Genomic DNA, 18,034 nt, shown 5'->3' with positions numbered 1-18,034 from the left:
CAGTCCTCCTGCTCTCTGACAGATGGCTGGATTACCAGGGTTTGAAGATGGCCACTTTAATCTGGGCATGCTAATCCATCCCCTGCCCCCCAAATCCTCAGAATAATCCCCTGTAAATTGAAGAGGCGGGTGACCAGGGGAACATGTGAGGGCGAGGCAGAGCGGGATCACTGTGGAAGAAAATCTTTCTAGAAGGTAGGAGGGTAATCCTAGAGAATGTGGGAGACCATTGTCTAGTCAACAGGGGTTGATGACAAACTACTCTGCCTCTGTAATTGGTATGGTCAGACTCAGTGGTTTCCATTGCTAGGTCAAATGAGGTGAGACAGTGTTGATCTGTCACTAGGAAATGTCAAACACAGACACACGATTCAATGGTTTAACAAAGGGTTTAATTCATAGAGATCTACCAACCATCATTCTATAAACCTATTAACACTTTAAGATAGCAGAAATAAAATAACAATAATACAAAAACAGAAAACACTGAATCCTCCAACAAGTCCATGATGTCTGGAGGCGAAAGGGAAAATATATAATGGAAGGACACTGTATGTCAAGGAGAAGAGCTCTTTCAATGGTGGCAGATGCTTCTTCTCTCTTCCCCAGTCAGTCTCACAGTACCCATTTGACACTTGGCTGCCCCCTGGTGGTCACTTGGGTCACATCTCGATCAGTGAGTCCAGCTGCTCCTGAAGCAAGAAGGCCAGCTGTTGGAGCAGAGATTGGGAGGGTTGATTGATGCCTAATGCCCGGGTGTAATTAGTAGGCTAAGTGGATGATGATTAGCACATCTTCCAACATTATTCCTATACCATTCATTTGTCAATCCAAACAGCAAAACAAGCTGATGTGAAGACAGAGACAAGACTTGAATACAGATACTTGGATTGGTGTTAAGAGCTCTTGACAATTCTAATTAAGATCGATTGAGTCAAAGAATTGACTTGGATGTTGGAAATAAAGAAAACCCTCGTCATTGGATCTGTAAGGATGTTCAGTTGCTAGATGAAGACAATGGTAATTCAATAAAATGCTTCGTATAAAAAACGTGTTTTAGTGTGCTTGTTTGTCTATTCAATTCAAACGTCTTAGTTGCACTGTAATGTAGCAACAGTATACTTTCCCCTTTACATTCCTTTATAGAAAATACTGCTTAATACCAAATAAAATCATTATCAATCATAACCAACAAGAGCATAAAACTGATGTGGTTTTAAATGCACCTTCCCGTCTTGCTCAGCCAACCTTACCTGCTCCATCTCGCTCTCCTCCTGATGAATGATTTCACTGAGCAGAGCCTGAAAGCGGTTCTGCTAAATAAGAGCGGAGTTTAGTCTGACTCAGCATTAGACAGTTCGCTTAGCTTGTTTTGATGTTTGAAATTGGAGCCTGCCGTCGTGCCATTGCTCGTAGTGAGCGTATCTTTCACCTGACAGAAAGGCCATTTGGAATGCCAGTCAGATGCCCGTGACCTTTTCCTGTGGCTGGGATAATAATGGTGAAAGATAGAGAACTCAGCCAGCCGAGCAGAGAGCTGAAACGACATGGTAAAACAAGCCTCGAGTCTGCCCGTGTCTCACACGTTCTAAATCTGCCCCGAAGAGCAGTTGGCGGAATAAATGTATGAATTTTGATACCTTTTTTTTCACGAGGAACGCACAAACGGCTGATGGCAGAAATGTAATATTTATGCCTTCTAAAAAAATTACATCTTCGAGTTGCCCTGCGGTCTGAAGTTTTACACGCAGTAGTTTAGAATGGTTATATTCCACATAAATACTTCTCCCTCCGAGGTTGCCTCAGTGTGTTTGTATGTGTGTGCGTGTGTGTCAGTGTGTGTGTTTGAGTGAAAGAGTCTTCTACTAAGACTTATTTTTGAAGGCCTATATGAATCAGTCTGTGGTCGTCTCACTCTGCTAAAAGTTGTGTCTATAGCTCACCTTCAGTGCCTGGTTCTCCACCTTCATGATGAGGTCCTCCTGTTGTTTCACGCGGGCGCGCGTCTTCTTCAGCTTGGCCTTCACACAGTCTACCTGCACCTGGTACTCCATCACTACGGGAGGAGAGACACAGAGGAACCATTTACTGCGTAGGTTTCCTCACGAACACACAGGCTACTCAATATCTCAATGGAATCGAGTGTATTCCTCGTCTCCACTCTTAAAATCTACATTGAGTGAAAGCAATAAGCTGGATCCTCTTTTGATCGTCTTTAAGATGTGTATGAAGCAGGGAAAGGAAACATTAAAAGGAGGCAACTTGTATGGAGATTCAACCCACTGACTCTTCCACACAAAGCAGCACCAAGACACGGCCATTTGCTACATGCCAACTGAAATTGAATTAACCAACAAGGGCCTCTGATTTGCACTAATCAGAACACACAAAGGACACACTTCCTTCTTCCATCAAAACCTGCGGCAATCAGGTAGTTTGCCTCCAGGAATCAGCAGTAGAAACAATAACAAAGTGTTCTCCGTTTCGGTGAAAAGCTGAGGGATGGGGCTGGAGAAATGTAACCACTCTCTAATTCATAGAGCTATGGATGCAAAGACTGACCATCCATGATATCAAAATGTTAGTTTTAACCATGTTTTAGTGTTAGTTTACATTTACTTTGTTTACAAACGTTGGAGTAAAACAAGCTTATATTTTGGGTTCCAGTGGGGTACGACAGTTGAACTAAGTGATATTCTAATAAGTGATATTCTTAAAGAATCAATGGGATATATATATATATATATATATATATATATATATATATATATATATATATATATATATATATATATATATATATAGTGCCTTCGGAAAGTATTCAGACCCCTTGACTTCTTTCACATTTTGTTATGTTACAGCCTTATACTAAAATTGATTAATTTGTTTGTTTCCCTCATCAATCTACACACAATACCCCATAATGACAAAGCAAAAACAGGTTTTTGGAAATTGTTGCTAATTTATTTACGGAAATATTACATTTACATAGGTATTCATGGTCCTCTGTAGCTCAGCTAGTAGAGCACGGCATTTGTAATGCCAAGGTAGTGGGTTCGATCCCCGGGACCACCCATACACAAAAAAAAAAAATGTATGCACGCATGACTAAGTTGCTTTGGATAAAAGCGTCTGCTAAATGGCATATTATATTATTATATTATTCAGACCCTTTACTCAGTACTTTGTTGAAGCACCTTTGGCAGCAATTATAGCATTGAGTCTTCTTGGGTATGATGCTACAAGCTTGGCACATCTGCATTTGGTGAGTTTCTCCCATTCTTCTCTGCAGATCCTTTCAAGTTCTGTCAGGTTGGATGGGGAGCGTTGCTGCACAGCTATTTTCAGGTCTCTCCAGATATGTTTGATAGGGTTCAAGTCCGGGCTCTGGCTGAGCGACTCAAGGACATACAGAGACTTGTCCCGAAGCCACTCCTGCGTTGTCTTGCCTGTGTGCTTAGGGTCGTTGTCCTGTTTGAAGGTGAATCTTTGCCCCAGTCTGAGGTCCTGAGCGCTATGGAGCAGGTTTTCATCAAGGATCTCACTGTACTTTGCTCCGTTCATCTTTGCCTCGATCCTGACTAGTCTCCCAGTCCCTGCCGCTGAAAAACATCCCCACAGCATGATGCTGCCACCACCATGCTTCACCGTAGTGATGGTGCCAGGTTTCCTCCAGATGTGGCGCTTGGCATTCAGGCCAAAGAGTTCAATCTTGGTTTCATCAGACCAGAGAATCTTGTTTCCCATGGTCTTTGAGTCTTTAGGTGCCTTTTGGCAAACTCCAAGTGGGCTGTCATGTGCCTTTTACTGAGAAGTGGCTTCCGTCTGGACAGTCTACCATAAAGGCCTGATTTGTGGAATGCTGCAGAGATGGTTTTCCTTCTGGAAGGTTCTCCCATCTCCACAGAGGAACTCTGGAGCTCTGTCAGAGTGACCATCGGGTTCTTGGTCACTTCCCTGACAAAGGCCCTTCTCCCCCGATTGCTCAGTTTTGCCGGGCGGCCAGCTCTAGGAAGAGTCTTGATGGTTCCAAACTTTCATTTAAGAATGATGGAGGCCACTGTATTCTTGAGGACCTTCAATACATTTTTGGTACCCTTCCTCAGATCTGTGCCTTGACACAATCCTGTCTCGGAGCTCTACGGACAATTCCTTCGACCTCATGGCTTGGTTTTTGCTCTGACATGCACTGTCAACTGTGGGACCTTATATAGACAGTTGTGTGCCTTTCCAAATCATGTCCAATCAATTGAATTTACCACAGGTGGACTCCAATCAAGTTGTAGAAACATTTCAAGGATGAACAATGGAAACAGGATGCACCTGAGCTCAATTTCGAGTCTCATAGCAAAGGGTCTGAATACTTATGTAAATTAGGTATTTTTGTTTTTCATTTTTAATACATTTGCAAAAATTCTAAAAACCTGTTTTCGCTTTGTCATTATGGGGTATTGTGTGTAGATTGGTGAGGATTTTTATTTATTTAATCCATTTTAGAATAAGGCTGTAATGTAACAAAATGTGGAAAAGGTCAAGGGGTCTGAATACTTTCCGAAGGCACTGTATATCCTTAATTTAAAAGTACAAAAAGGAATGTATCAATCGCAGATGGCCCCTTTAAGGCAGCAATAGGCCAATTGAAAGTGAATCCAACACCAGGACCAGGCTGAGTGACTGAGGCCCACATGGGCTCTCATTAGTAGGGAGATGGCCTGAAAACACGTTATGTGGAATCCATTGAATTCAATCAAAACCACATACAGTGGGGGAAAAAAGTATTTAGTCAGCCACCAATTGTGCAAGTTCTCCCACTTAAAAAGATGAGAGAGGCCTGTAATTTTCATCATAGGTACACGTCAACTATGACAGACAAAATTATAAATATTTTTCCAGAAAATCACATTGTAGGATTTTTAATGAATTTATTTGCAAATTATGGTGGAAAATAAGTATTTGGTCAATAACAAAAGTTTCTCAATACGTTGTTATATACACTTTGTTGGCAATGACACAGGTCAAACGTTTTCTGTAGGTCTTCACAAGGTTCACACACTGTTGCTGATATTTTGGCCCATTCCTCCATGCAGATCTCCTCTAGAGCAGTTATGTTTTGGGGCTGTCGCTGGGCAACACGGACTTTCAACTCCCTCCAAAGATTTTCTATGGGGTTGAGATCTGGAGACTGGCTAGGCCACTCCAGGACCTTGAAATGCTTCTTACGAAGCCACTCCTTCGTTGCCCGGGCGGTGTGTTTGGGATCATTGTCATGCTGAAAGACCCAGCCACGTTTCATCTTCAATGCCCTTGCTGATGGAAGGAGGTTTTCACTCAAAATCTCACGATACATGGCCCCATTCATTCTTTCCTTTACACGGATCAGTCGTCCTGGTCCCTTTGCAGAAAAACAGCCCCAAAGCATGATGTTTCCACCCCCATGCTTCACAGTAGGTATGGTGTTCTTTGGATGCAACTCAGCATTCTTTGTCCTCCAAACACGACGAGTTGAGTTTTTACCAAAAAGTTATATTTTGGTTTCATCTGACCATATGACATTCTCCCAATCCTCTTCTGGATCATCCAAATGCACTCTAGCAAACTTCAGACGGGCCTGGACATGTACTGGCTTAAGCAGGGGGACACGTCTGGCACTGCAGGATTTGAGTCCCTGGCAGCGTAGTGTGTTACTTATGGTAGGCTTTGTTACTTTGGTCCCAGCTCTCTGCAGGTCATTCACTAGGTCCCCCCGTGTGGTTCTGGGATTTTTGCTCACCGTTCTTGTGATCATTTTGACCCCACGGGGTGAGATCTTGCGTGGAGCCCCAGATCGAGGGAGATTATCAGTGGTCTTGTATGTCTTCCATTTCCTAATAATTGCTCCCACAGTTGATTTCTTCAAACCAAGCTGCTTACCTATTGCAGATTCAGTCTTCCCAGCCTGGTGCAGGTCTACAATTCTGTTTCTGGTTTCTTTGACAGCTCTTTGGTCTTGGCCATAGTGGAGTTTGGAGTGTGACTGTTTGAGGTTGTGGACAGGTGTCTTTTATACTGATAACAAGTTCAAACAGGTGCCATTAATACAGGTAACGAGTGGAGGACAGAGGAGCCTCTTAAAGAAGAAGTTACAGGTCTGTGAGAGCCAGAAATCTTGCTTGTTTGTAGGTGACCAAATACTTATTTTCCACCATAATTTACAAATAAATTCATAAAAAATCCTACAATGTGATTTTCTGGAGAAAAAAAATTCTCAATTTGTCTGTCATAGTTGACGTGTACCTATGATGAAAATTACAGGCCTCTCTCATCTTTTTAAGTGGGAGAACTTGCACAATTGGTGGCTGACTAAATAATTTTTTCCCCCACTGTACACATTAAAAGCCACAGTCTTAGTTGCCGTTCATTAAACACCGTCAGACACGAGCCGTGAGAGTATTGATTTAAAAAAACGTAGTACAGATTTCATGGGCTCCTCATTAAAGGCACTAGGTTCACAGGCATGCGTGTGGACAGTCACAGCCAGACTTTGGCCCATTAAAAGAGGCAGCCTAACAACAGATTAACGGAAAGCTGCAGGACTGGGATGCAGCATTAGCTGTGTGACGGATAGCTCCATGTGAGCCAGTGAATGTGCACCGAGCTGTCAGAGCGAGAGAGCTAGCCCAGCTGTGACCGAACCAGGCTGCAGGAAGAGAGAGAGCACCTGTCAGTCTTCTGAGTGGGGAGATAACTGGAGATGAAGGGATAGAGACGTCTGTCTGTCCCAGAAAACTCAGCTTTATTCTAACTTAAGCTCATTTGTGTAGGGTTGGGTATTGCCGTCCTCCGTTTTGACAAGGGGACATAAAGAGTGGTTAATGTGATTTGATGTCCGATCTTGTCTGTCCGTCCTTAGGCGGTGCTTCTGTTCTGATATTACACCCACATATCAGCCCCCCCCATCCTCTTCTCACATTGGCTGCTATTCCAATAACGTAGACAGATCATTCTTATAGGCGCCACGTTGATACCAATTACAAGACAATCACTCTCCAGTTAGAATAGATTGAAAATGTTATTGCCAAGGAACATTTAGTTGCCAACATGGAGACAGTATGCCAACCTCTGAATATGTATGACTGCAATCTACCCCCTCCCCTCCCCTCCATACACTCCACTCTCTCCCCATCCCCTCTCCCTCTTTCATTTCACCTATCAGGTTGTTCCGGTCTGCCTCGTCACGGCCTCCGTCTGATGACTCATTGAGTTTGTCTTGGAGCTGTCTAACCAAGTCTTCCTCCATGTCCATGATGTTCAGGTCCTCATCCTCACGGCGAAGGCCCCCCTCGTCCTCGTCACTGCTGCTGCTGATGTCGTTGAAGATCTCCCTCAGCTCGTCACGTTTGGCTGGAAGGAACCAAACATACATTGTCAAATAAATACAAATATCTGGTTAAGAAAATATATTTTTCTGTTTTCAGTGTTCTTACTGTTACTACTCTCCACCAACAAAACACACAGTCTTCCCTGTAGGACAGTTATGGACCCACTATGGCCTACTGTACTGCGCTGGGAGTGGGGCAGTGTAAGGTTATGTGACATACTGTTTGTTCCAACTTCTGTATGGGTGTTGGGGCAAAATGGTTCTGTTACAGTCTAATGCTATGTAAATGCTTGAGTACTATACTTACTGTATGTACTAGAGTGGAAAAACACTGTTGTTTAACTTAGTCGCGTAGGCCATGAGAACTGATTAGAACCTGTTCTTGTTTGTACAATGCTTTAAAGAAGTGGAGCCATGTCCCGCTATCTCTCGTGTAACCTTGCCTCCCCTTAGGAGAGGCAAGCAGCTCTTTGTGTAGAAGTATATAATGACTGTGAATCTGTAACCTTTGAGTTCCTCTCTGGATGATCCTGAGTGTGATCTCCCTTGCAATTGCTTGAATAAACTCTTATTAACTGGATAATGAGCCACTCTGTATGGAACCAAAGCATCTGCTATATGACCATATTAAAGTATTATTATGTGAGAGGAGCTTGTTTTGCCCACTTCCATGGTGCTTACCAGAGAAGCCATGCCCCATCTGATGTCCCAGGTGATGAGTCCAGGTTGACCAGAGAGCCTTTGTTTTCTGCCTCCTTGGTCTCATCCTCGGCTATCACCTCCCAGCCTGAACACCAGGTTAGGGAAACGTTGTACACCAAACACTACCTCACTGCTTTCATTAAGTTATGTCATGTTACAAACATACTGGCTTCACTATGGGCCTACAATGATATATGAAAGTACCAGTGTCCACTTAAATCAACACTCAGGGAGCTGCACTCTGATGTTGATGCTGTACCCCAGGGGTAGGCAACCCTGGTCCTGGAGTGCCGCAGGCATTTCATGTTTTTGATGTAACCAACCTGGAAGACTAGGTGTCTTGAATTTAGATGACCACTGAACTGATCAATTAGCTCAGTTGTTCAGGTGTGGTGCCTAGTTGGAACCAAATCCTGCGGCATTCCAGGAACAAGATTGCCTACCCCTTCTGTACCCTGTTCTGTGCTCTTATTCTGTCCTGCTGCTTTATCGTTTCATTACAGTGCTAATAGGAGAAGGTGTTGGTGCAGGTGACATTAAGACATTAGCAGGAGTCAGTTCAGGTGAGGCCCAGCCGAGCAGAAAGTAGGCTCCCGCCGGTCTCTCAACAGCTACAGGCTATGTTGTGTTTAATTTACAATGTATGTCTTAGGCACGTGTCAAAGTCATTCTGTGTGTTTGCCCCAGTGCGTGAGCTAAAAGGATACGGACACTAACGGCCTCTGCGTCGGTGCGTAGCAATCTCTTTACCTTCTCCACGCCGGGAGACTCTATGTACTGCAGAGGAAATCAGGTTACACTTACTTCTGGCCTCCAGACTACTGCACACCGCCTCGGCACACAACACTACTGCACACACACACTGCACTCAGAGCGAACGGCTGGCCACGTGCCAGCAAACACATTTCGAATAGAATAGCGTGCCAAATCGATATGGCCCTGCACCTTAAAGATTTATTCAAAAGACAAAGTAGGAATCCTTTCTCTCACTCGCTCTCTGTCACTTCGATCAAAGCGGAGTTAGATTGCTTTCATGCATATCTTTGGGGCAAATGAAGATAGGCCTTTATTTACACTGAACAAAAAGGTCCTCAGATCCTCAAAAAGTTATACAGCTGCACCATCGTGAGCATGCTGACTGGTTGCTTCACTGCCTGGTATGGCAACTGCTTGGCCTCCGAACGCAAGGCACTACAGAGGGTAGTGCAAACGGCCCAGTACATCACTGGGGCCAAGCCTACCATAAGCCACCTCCAACGTCTTTTTAGAGTATTTGGCAGTAGGTCCAACCGGCCTCACAACCGCAGACCACATGTATGTCGTCATGTGGGAAGGCAGGTTGCTGATGTCAACGTTGTGAACAGAATGCCCCATGGTGGCAGTGGGGTTATGTATGCACTCACTAACTGTAAGTCGCTCTGGATAAGAGCGTCTGCTAAATGACTAAAATGTAAATGTAAAATAAGCTATGGATAAACACAATTGCATTTTATCGATCGCAATTTGAATGCACAGAGATACCGTGACGAGACCTTAAAGGCCCCTTGTCGTGCCATTCATCCGCTGCCATCACCTCACGTTTCAGCATGATAATGCACAGACCCATGTCGTAAGGATCTGTACACAATTCCTGGAAGCTGAAAATGTCCCAGTTCTTCCATGGTCTTCATACTCACCAGACATGTCACCCATTAAGCATGTTTGGGATGCTCTGGATCAACAGCGTGTTCCAGTTCCCACCAATATCCATCAACTTCGCACAGCCATTGAAGAGGAGTGGGACAACATTCCACAGGCCACAAACAACAGCCTGATCAACTCTACGCGAAGGAGACGTGTAGCGCTGCATGAGGCAAATGGTGGTCACACCAGATACTGACTGGTTTTCCGATCCACGTCCCTACTTTTTTTTTTAAGGTATCTGTGACCAACAGATGCATATCTGTATTCCCAGTCATGTGAAATCCATCGATTAGGCCTAATGTTTTATTTCATTTGACTGATTTGCTTATATGAACTGTAACTCAGTAAAATCTTTGAAATTGTTGCATGTTGTGTTTATATTTTTGTTCAGTGTATATGTAAATCGTAGTTTTTACTTCCGCTGCTGTTGCTTTTTTTATGTTGTTTGAATAAAGGGCCTGGGACGAGATCCAGGCATCATCATAAGAAAATATTCACGAGATGAAGGGAGAGAGCGCTTAAGGGGAAACAAATGTCAGTACCATCTTCTTGAATCTTCTCTTCCTTGTGTTCTTTAGAGGGCAGGTGACTGGAGACCAAAACATTATGATTTAAAGTTAACAGCTCAATCAAAAAGTAAACTTCCAGACCTGCTGAGGCTTGACGTTAAGTCTCGGCAGCCGGGCTACAAAGTGCTACACTCAGCAAATGTTCAATACAGAGGCGATATAGGCCTACTTACTGCCGTGGTTCCACACAAACCTTTTGTCCTTGTCTTTGACCTTCTTCTTCTTGGGGTCTACAGTACCGGTGGGCTCCTCCAGGGGAGGGTAGAGGTCTCCATCCAAAGTGCACACCAGCATCTGCCGCACACAGAACAGGGTCAATGAATATCAATTCATTATAAACCAAAGAGCAATGAAAAATCTACCTTTTAGAATGCTTGAAAAGTCTACAAAAAACGATACTATGCGAGGTCATTAACAATACATAGTAGAACAGGGCAGTCTGAATCCTAGAGCAGACACTGCAGCAGTTGACAACTGGTCTGGGACACCTTATACACCATCCTACTCTTATATGGCGCTTGTATGAGAGCCTCCTTCCTGTCCTACCTGACAGACGTCAGCAGTCTTCTAGAAGGACTGTTTTCAGAGACTCCAGGATGCAGGGCAGATCCACCAGAAGTACAGATCCACTATTATACTATAGATGCATATGCTCTATGTCCTACATGCCTGGTAAGGAATGGACATTCTCTGATGTGATGCTGGGAGATTGAATTGAATAACTTCATATGGACCAAAATGATTAAATAAGCTTTAGGGTTAAACAAGGTTCTTCCTACTTTCGTTTCAAATGGCTTCATCAGCATGATTAATGAGGCCACTTTATATTATCCTTGTTTGAATTATGCAAATTACAAAGCCTAACTTTCTACATTAAAGTGTGGTAATAGTGTGAGTGAACAGTTAGGACAACAAGGTACACTTGAACTACCAACACATGAAGGCTCAATACATATTAGACCATAAATGAGTTGAATAGAGCTTGACCTACCGTGCAGTTCTATGGGGAGTCTGTCTTTGAGGTTCATGCTGCTAGACTGGGCAATCCGTCTCACCATTGAGGCATATTCCTTTGACAGAGATAATGCAAATAAGAAAGACATACATGTCAAGGGTTAGGTTAGCTAAATGGGTTAGGTTAGCTAAAAGGGTTAGGTTAGGAAAAGGGTTAGGTTAGCTAAACAGGTTAGGTTAGCTAAAAGGGTTAGGTTAGCTAAAAGGGTTAGGTTAGCTAAAACGTTAATTTGACAAAAGCTGGATCCCGCGTAGCAGCATTCCACCTTTACAGTTCTCAGCCATTAGCTTCGCCCACGACTGCCTCATGTCAACTACAATCCCGACGCTGCGTTTTGACATTTAGAAACTTCAATAATCATCGCTTGCGCTATGGCTTTCGAAACATATGGCCCTTATCTTTCTTCAGCATTAAAGATTCCTTCAAATAAAAAAGATACACTACATGACCAAAAGTATGTGGACACATCTCATTCCAAAGTCATGGGCATTAATATGGAGTTGGTCCCCCCTTTGCTGCTATAACAGCATCCACTTTTATGGGAAGGCTTTCCACTAGATGTTGGAACATTGTTGCGGGGACTTGCCACCATTCAGCCACAATAGCATTAGTGAGGTCGGGCACTGATGTTGGGCGATTAGGCCTGGCTCACAGTCACTTATTGTAGCAGTTTTGCACAGGTCATACAGCTATGTGTGCCTCCATCCGACAAAACTACACTTCCGCTACACTTCCCGAGTTACGCTTACACACAGGTGTTCGGAGCAAGCTAGATAGCTAATTACCACAGGTGGTCGCCTCTTGTCTTCAGTCTGTTTCCATAAACAGGAGCTGTAACATGGAGATATGGCCCAGTGGGAACACCAACTCTATCAAATGATTTATTGTTGATATGAAAGATATGGTCCGTACCACAAGCGATGCATGTTAATGTTCAGACTGAGCGTCAGGGATCTTAACAACCACCCCCCCTACAGAAGACGCCTTCGTCCAATGACTTATGCATAATGGAATGAAACAGAGTCATGATCAAGGGCTAGATCCCTTCTAGCCATTACCCAGGTTAGGATAATTAAATGTAGCAGGTTAGGAGCATTAGGTTAAGGTTAGGAAAAGGGTTAGCTAAAATGCTCTCCTAACCGCTTACGAAAAGTCACTCCTATCCTGTAGTACCCCCAACAGCACACATTTTTGTTGTAACCCAGGACAAACATACCTGAATCAACTCATTGAGGGCCTGATGATTAGTTGACAAGTTGAATCAGGTGTGCTTGTCCGGGGCTACAAGAAAAATGTGTACTGTTGGGGGTACTGGAGGACCAGAGTTGGGAACCACTGCTGTACTCCATCTATTCACAACCATTCCATCCTTTTCCTTACCGTGGGCAGCCGCAGGACAAATTGACTCTCCAGCTCATGTGGTGCGTCATCTTTGTTTTTCCCCCCCCGAACTGACCTTTCCCCACTGCAAATCAGTGCATAATAATAAGAAGAATATTCAACTTTAATGGTAGGTTAGCTACCTATACTGAACAAAAATATAAACGCAACATGTAAAGTGTTGGTCCCATGTTTCATGGGCTGAAATAAAACATCCCAGAAATGTTTCATACACACAAAGCTTATTCATCTCAAATTTTGTGCACAAATGTTTACATTTTAGTCATTTAGCAGACACTCTTATCCAGAGTGACTTACAGTTAGTGAGTGCATACATTTTTCATACTGTTTACATCCCTGTTAGTGAGCATTTATCCTTTGCCAAGATAATCCATCCTCCTGACAGGTGTGGCATAAAAAGAACACAGGTGCACCTTGCGCTGGGGACAAAAGGCCACTAATATGTGCCATTTTGTCCAACAACACAATGTCACAGATGTCTCACATTTTGAGGGAGTGTGCAATTGGCATGCTGACACCAGGAATGTCTCCCAGAGCTGTTGCCAGAGAATGTAATCCATTGATTAGGGCCTAACGAATTTATTTCAATTGACTAATTTCCTTATTATGAACTGTAACTCAGTAAAATCTTTGAAATTGTTGCGTTTATATTTTTTTTCAGTATTGTTAGCTGGCTAGTTTCTGTTATGTTAGCTGTCTGAGAATTTCTAGTAACAATACGTAGCTTCACCGAAGATGAACGTACTAATATTCCATGTCAACAAAACTTTTTGTTCTGCATGGTGACTACTTTGACATGAAAAATAAATAGCCTTGTCGATGCACACAGCTAAAAACAACACAGCAAACCGGAAAACTCTTCTTTAATTAGGTCTTACCTAAAATTCAAACGTCGCATTCCGCCACCTACTGGATGGCATGGGAGCAGGACGGTAGCATTCCAAACCGACCCCTAGCCCCTTTCATACGTACTTTAGCGAATCAGAAATATATAAGTGGTAGAATCTTTACAAAATTATATGATAAAAGCAATAACCAGCACCTAACTTGTGGAAACCTATGTAGACTCTAAAATGTAATGTATTTATTTTTTGCAAAGGAAGGAAAAGATAGGTGCAGCTAATAGGCCATTTTCACGATGACGTCATCTAACTTCCGCCTTTCCGCGTAGCAGGTTAACTTCACTTCCGTTCGCCGTAACCTGAGACTTCTCAACGAAAATACAACTGTTGACCACTAACTAGCAAGCTAGCTACTTGAAGAAATTCCAAAAGGTACGTTTAAGTTAAATTAGTAAAGTTAAGAGTAATAATGTTTACGTATATGCATAACTTGCTAACGTTATTGTTAATTCATAATTGTTCACTGCCTTAGTTACTTAAAAGTGGGCTAACGTTAGCTAACAACAACTTAGTACCAGATACCGATAACGTTAAAAGGTAGCGTTACATTGCTGCCTGGCTGTAATGTAACAAGTTTACTTAGCTAGCTATCTAACCCTTTGTTAGGCAGTTAGTTTATTCATGAATGTATAGTAACTCACCTATTCAAATACTGTTGTGCATGATAGCTAGATAAATATTGATTCCTGGTCAAAGCTGAATGTTAAAAAAATCTCCTCAGCTCAGCAGGAGGACACTCTTAAGACCCAGGCCATCGCCCGGCTGAGGATTTTAGTCGAGAGGGCCATACGGAGGGTGAAGGAGTACCATATCTGGGATGGGCTTGTTCCTCTTTCCACAGTGGGTTCAGTGAATCAGCTGTGGGCCATCTGCTGCCTCATGTCGAACTATCAGGGACCTCTTGACATTAAAGGAGACAAACCAGTCTGATGTTTTTGTCAACTGGAAGTTGTATATTTCCCTGAGTAAGCTAGATGGGCTGTAAATAGAAGTACTTTTATATTACTGTATTGTATGTACAAAAAAATGTAAATATGAATTAACTTTGTTGGTAATTTAATTGATCTAATGTTATACTGTATGTTTTTGTTAAGGGTAATAACTTTTTCATAGCTATTAATGAACCTAATGTGATATATTGTAAAAATATCCAACTATTAACCATGTTATGTGCTTATGTGTCATGGCACTGATGGAACTATTAAATATATGTTTGCAAGCAACTGCTTCCAATCCTTTTGATTTTGGTAAGAGCATTTACAACATCGCAATCCTTTTCAAGATTTGTATTTCAATACATAGATATACAGTATATAACACAATTAAGTTCATTTGCAGTTAAAGAAAAACATGTCGACATTTACATCACAATCCTTTTCAAAATGTGTGTTTCAGTACATAGGAGATATACAGTATATGACAAGTTAATTTGCAGTTAAAGAAAAAAAATGTCAAAGGTTCACCTTCCACATTTACCTTAACACTATTTACACATAAAATTCTGCCTTATGTTTTATAACTTAAGAAGACATCCATGTAGATGTTATAATAGAAATTATCAAGCTTCTGTCGCATTGAGTGGATAATCTCCTCATCCCTAAAGATTCTCTCAACTGTGAAGTCAGTGCGGGTATCTGTAATGAAGTCACACCACTGAAGTCCGCTTAAGGCGAGTTGGCCTTGAACCTGATAGTAGTATTTGTGGCTCTTCTTAAGGCAGGCCTGGCCTTTAACTGTGATCAGGTGTTTAACTTGGGTAACATTTTCAACATCGCAACTCTTAACCTCAGCAAGACCAAATGGTGGTGCTTCTGTTGGGCAGAAGACTTTAGCATCCGGGCTGGCTGCAAGGTGAGGTGAATCAGGGTGGATGATGACCCCGCATTGTTTCAGAGAGACATCACAAAAATCAGAATATTGCCTCAGTATCTCAGGTTCCAGATCCAACCCTCTTCTCATAGCAGCTGTCTGAGGAGTTCCTCTCAGAATGCGGGTTGCCAAAGCCTTGGCAGACAACTCCCCCACGAACATGGCATATTTCACGGAATCTGCTGGCTGTCAGTCGGGGTTTGCGTACCTGGCTCCACAGCTGGCATTCTGACTGCATTCTTGTTTCTGCTTCAATAGCAGCAGACATCTCCTCTGACACAATCAGGCTGTCCAAATGACATTGTTGTATGTAGTTGGGCTCAAAATCAATGGGAAATTTAAAGTTGTAACCTTCAATAGGCAACTGAGGAAACTCACTGGCACCAGGGTGTTTAATAATATCTCTACTTAATTCTAGAGGGCACTGGTAAGAAAGCACAGACCCAAATGGCACAGGGCCAAATTTAGAGTCCACCAAATTAAGGCCCTCAAGCCCGTGCAGCAATTTGCAAATCCCTGGTTGTGGACGGATGTCTTTCAGTTTCTCAGCACTGGCCATGACGTGAGGATCCGGAATAGGCCCTGGCATAAAAGTGAGATATGTCAAGTTTAGATTTCATTAAATGCCACCTTATCTTTTTCACTAAAAAGACAACCACACTCATCCAGTCTCGTACATGCTTCTAATACAAATAAAAAAATATCCACTGAAAGTCTATATAAAAAGTAACAAATAATAATCACTTTTATGTTTGTATTATTTTAGAAATGCACTAAAGTCTTTGTGCTCTAGTACAGGCGGGGGCTCATTCAGACTCACCATCATAGGCTCGGTACAGTGTGCACTTCACACCAGCTCTGACACTTGTTTTTTTCTTAGCCGCTGGTTTACACACCGCCATATCATTGGTGGCCTCTGGTACAATTCCCTGTGATATAATAATGATGAACAATACATTGTCAAAAGTCAATACAAACTGCAAAGTTCTGCATCAGTGTAACAAATAATGTCTGACCTGTGTCCTAGGCCGGTGCCAGGTCTGCAGTGCGCTGGTGCATGACAGAGGCAATGGCACTGTCTTAAAGCCCATGGTAACATAGTGAGCACTTTGAAAAAGAAGTGCTACTATGTGATTACATAGTGCTTTCCCAGCAGAGCAGGAACATGACATGTGATTGAGTACCACAGGAACCTCTGCAGAGTCTAGTGTAACCTGTTCATAGAGACATAACAATTAGTGCTGTACTTACAAAACATTTTTTCTGCGTTTCATTATAAACTACTGTACACAATTTTCAAAACCCAATTTCTTTTTTTAATTAAGAAAAATTGGCTGTTCTGAAACCTTTGACAAGTAGTGCCAACACTTATCGAAAATTTGAACATTTTGAGTTATCACAGAATCTTTCCCAGTCTTTATTGCCGTCAACAACCCACATCGGTTTGTAAGAATTTCGTTGTGTATTAAGTTTAATGATACAAAATCAGAGCTCAGACTGAGAAACAAACTGATCCACAGTGGAACTTTGTGGAATCATTCTTATTAAATCTGCAACCGCAGCAAAACACAACAAAAAGAAAACTTATCTATCTTAACCTATCTTATCATAATGTTAGAGAACTGTTTATCTGAGAAACCTGAAGCCGATGAGCCTCCTCATTTTTCTTCATGGACCTGTAACATCGCCCTCTCACTGTCACCTCACCGTTAACTACACTTGAGACTGTTTCAATACAGTGATTGGGAGAAAGGGGGCGCAGCATTAGCCATTAATACATTACTGACTCTTATCTTACGGTCGATACAAACAGCAGTAATATTAAAAAGAGGCTGCAAAACAGAAACTCGTCAGCTCATAACCTTCGCTAGCATAGGGCTAATTTAAGCTAAATAAAGATAAACACGTACCTTCATAATCAAACAGGTAACCTTCAACGAAGAACTTGTAGCCTTTATCAAGCTTCGATCTTGAAGTAAGGGACCACTTGTCAGCAAGTCGTTCTACGTCGTTAAGTCGTATTGGTGGCAGATGTGAAAGGGACTGGGTGAACTCCATAATGATGTGCTACTAGCTAAGCGTTCCTAAGCGACACCGGATGTAAACATAACCTGCATCGCGGCAGAACGGAAGTTGTCTGACGTCACGTGAAAAGGGCCTATTGTGCTGGAACGAAGCTTCATGGTGCGTTCAAGATTAGAATTTGCGTAGAGCATCCTATTGGTTGATTCGGTACTTTCCAAGTGGGAAAGTCCGAGCTGAATGCCGCGTTCACGTCATGTCGGTAACTGTGACATTCGAATTAAAATGAACGTAATTTATTAGCGTATTTCTGATACAAGTGGGAAACTCGGGTATCATATTTCTATAACAAGTATAAGTTGAATGCACCAATTTGTAAGTCGCTCTGGATAAGAGCGTCTGCTAAATGACGTAAACAAGTAAGCAAGTCGGAAATTTCCGAATGTCCGTCAAGACGTGAACGCTGCACATCTTTCTACAAGGAGTTTCCAAATCGGAAATGTCCGAGTTCTGA

The 18,034-nt window shown here is 42.5% G+C and overlaps 1 pseudogene; it reads right to left on the bottom strand.

Annotated features, from left to right (window-relative positions):
• Positions 1-395: 395 nt before the first annotated feature.
• On the bottom strand, positions 396-12,847 carry LOC121543296 (annotated as a pseudogene).
• Positions 12,848-18,034: the final 5,187 nt, after the last annotated feature.

The sequence above is a fragment of the Coregonus clupeaformis genome, chromosome 3 (genome assembly GCF_020615455.1).
Source record: "Coregonus clupeaformis isolate EN_2021a chromosome 3, ASM2061545v1, whole genome shotgun sequence".
Lineage (NCBI taxonomy): Eukaryota > Metazoa > Chordata > Actinopteri > Salmoniformes > Salmonidae > Coregonus > Coregonus clupeaformis.
Note: the sequence above shows the minus strand (reverse complement) of the source record. Positions and strands in the feature narration are given on the sequence as shown.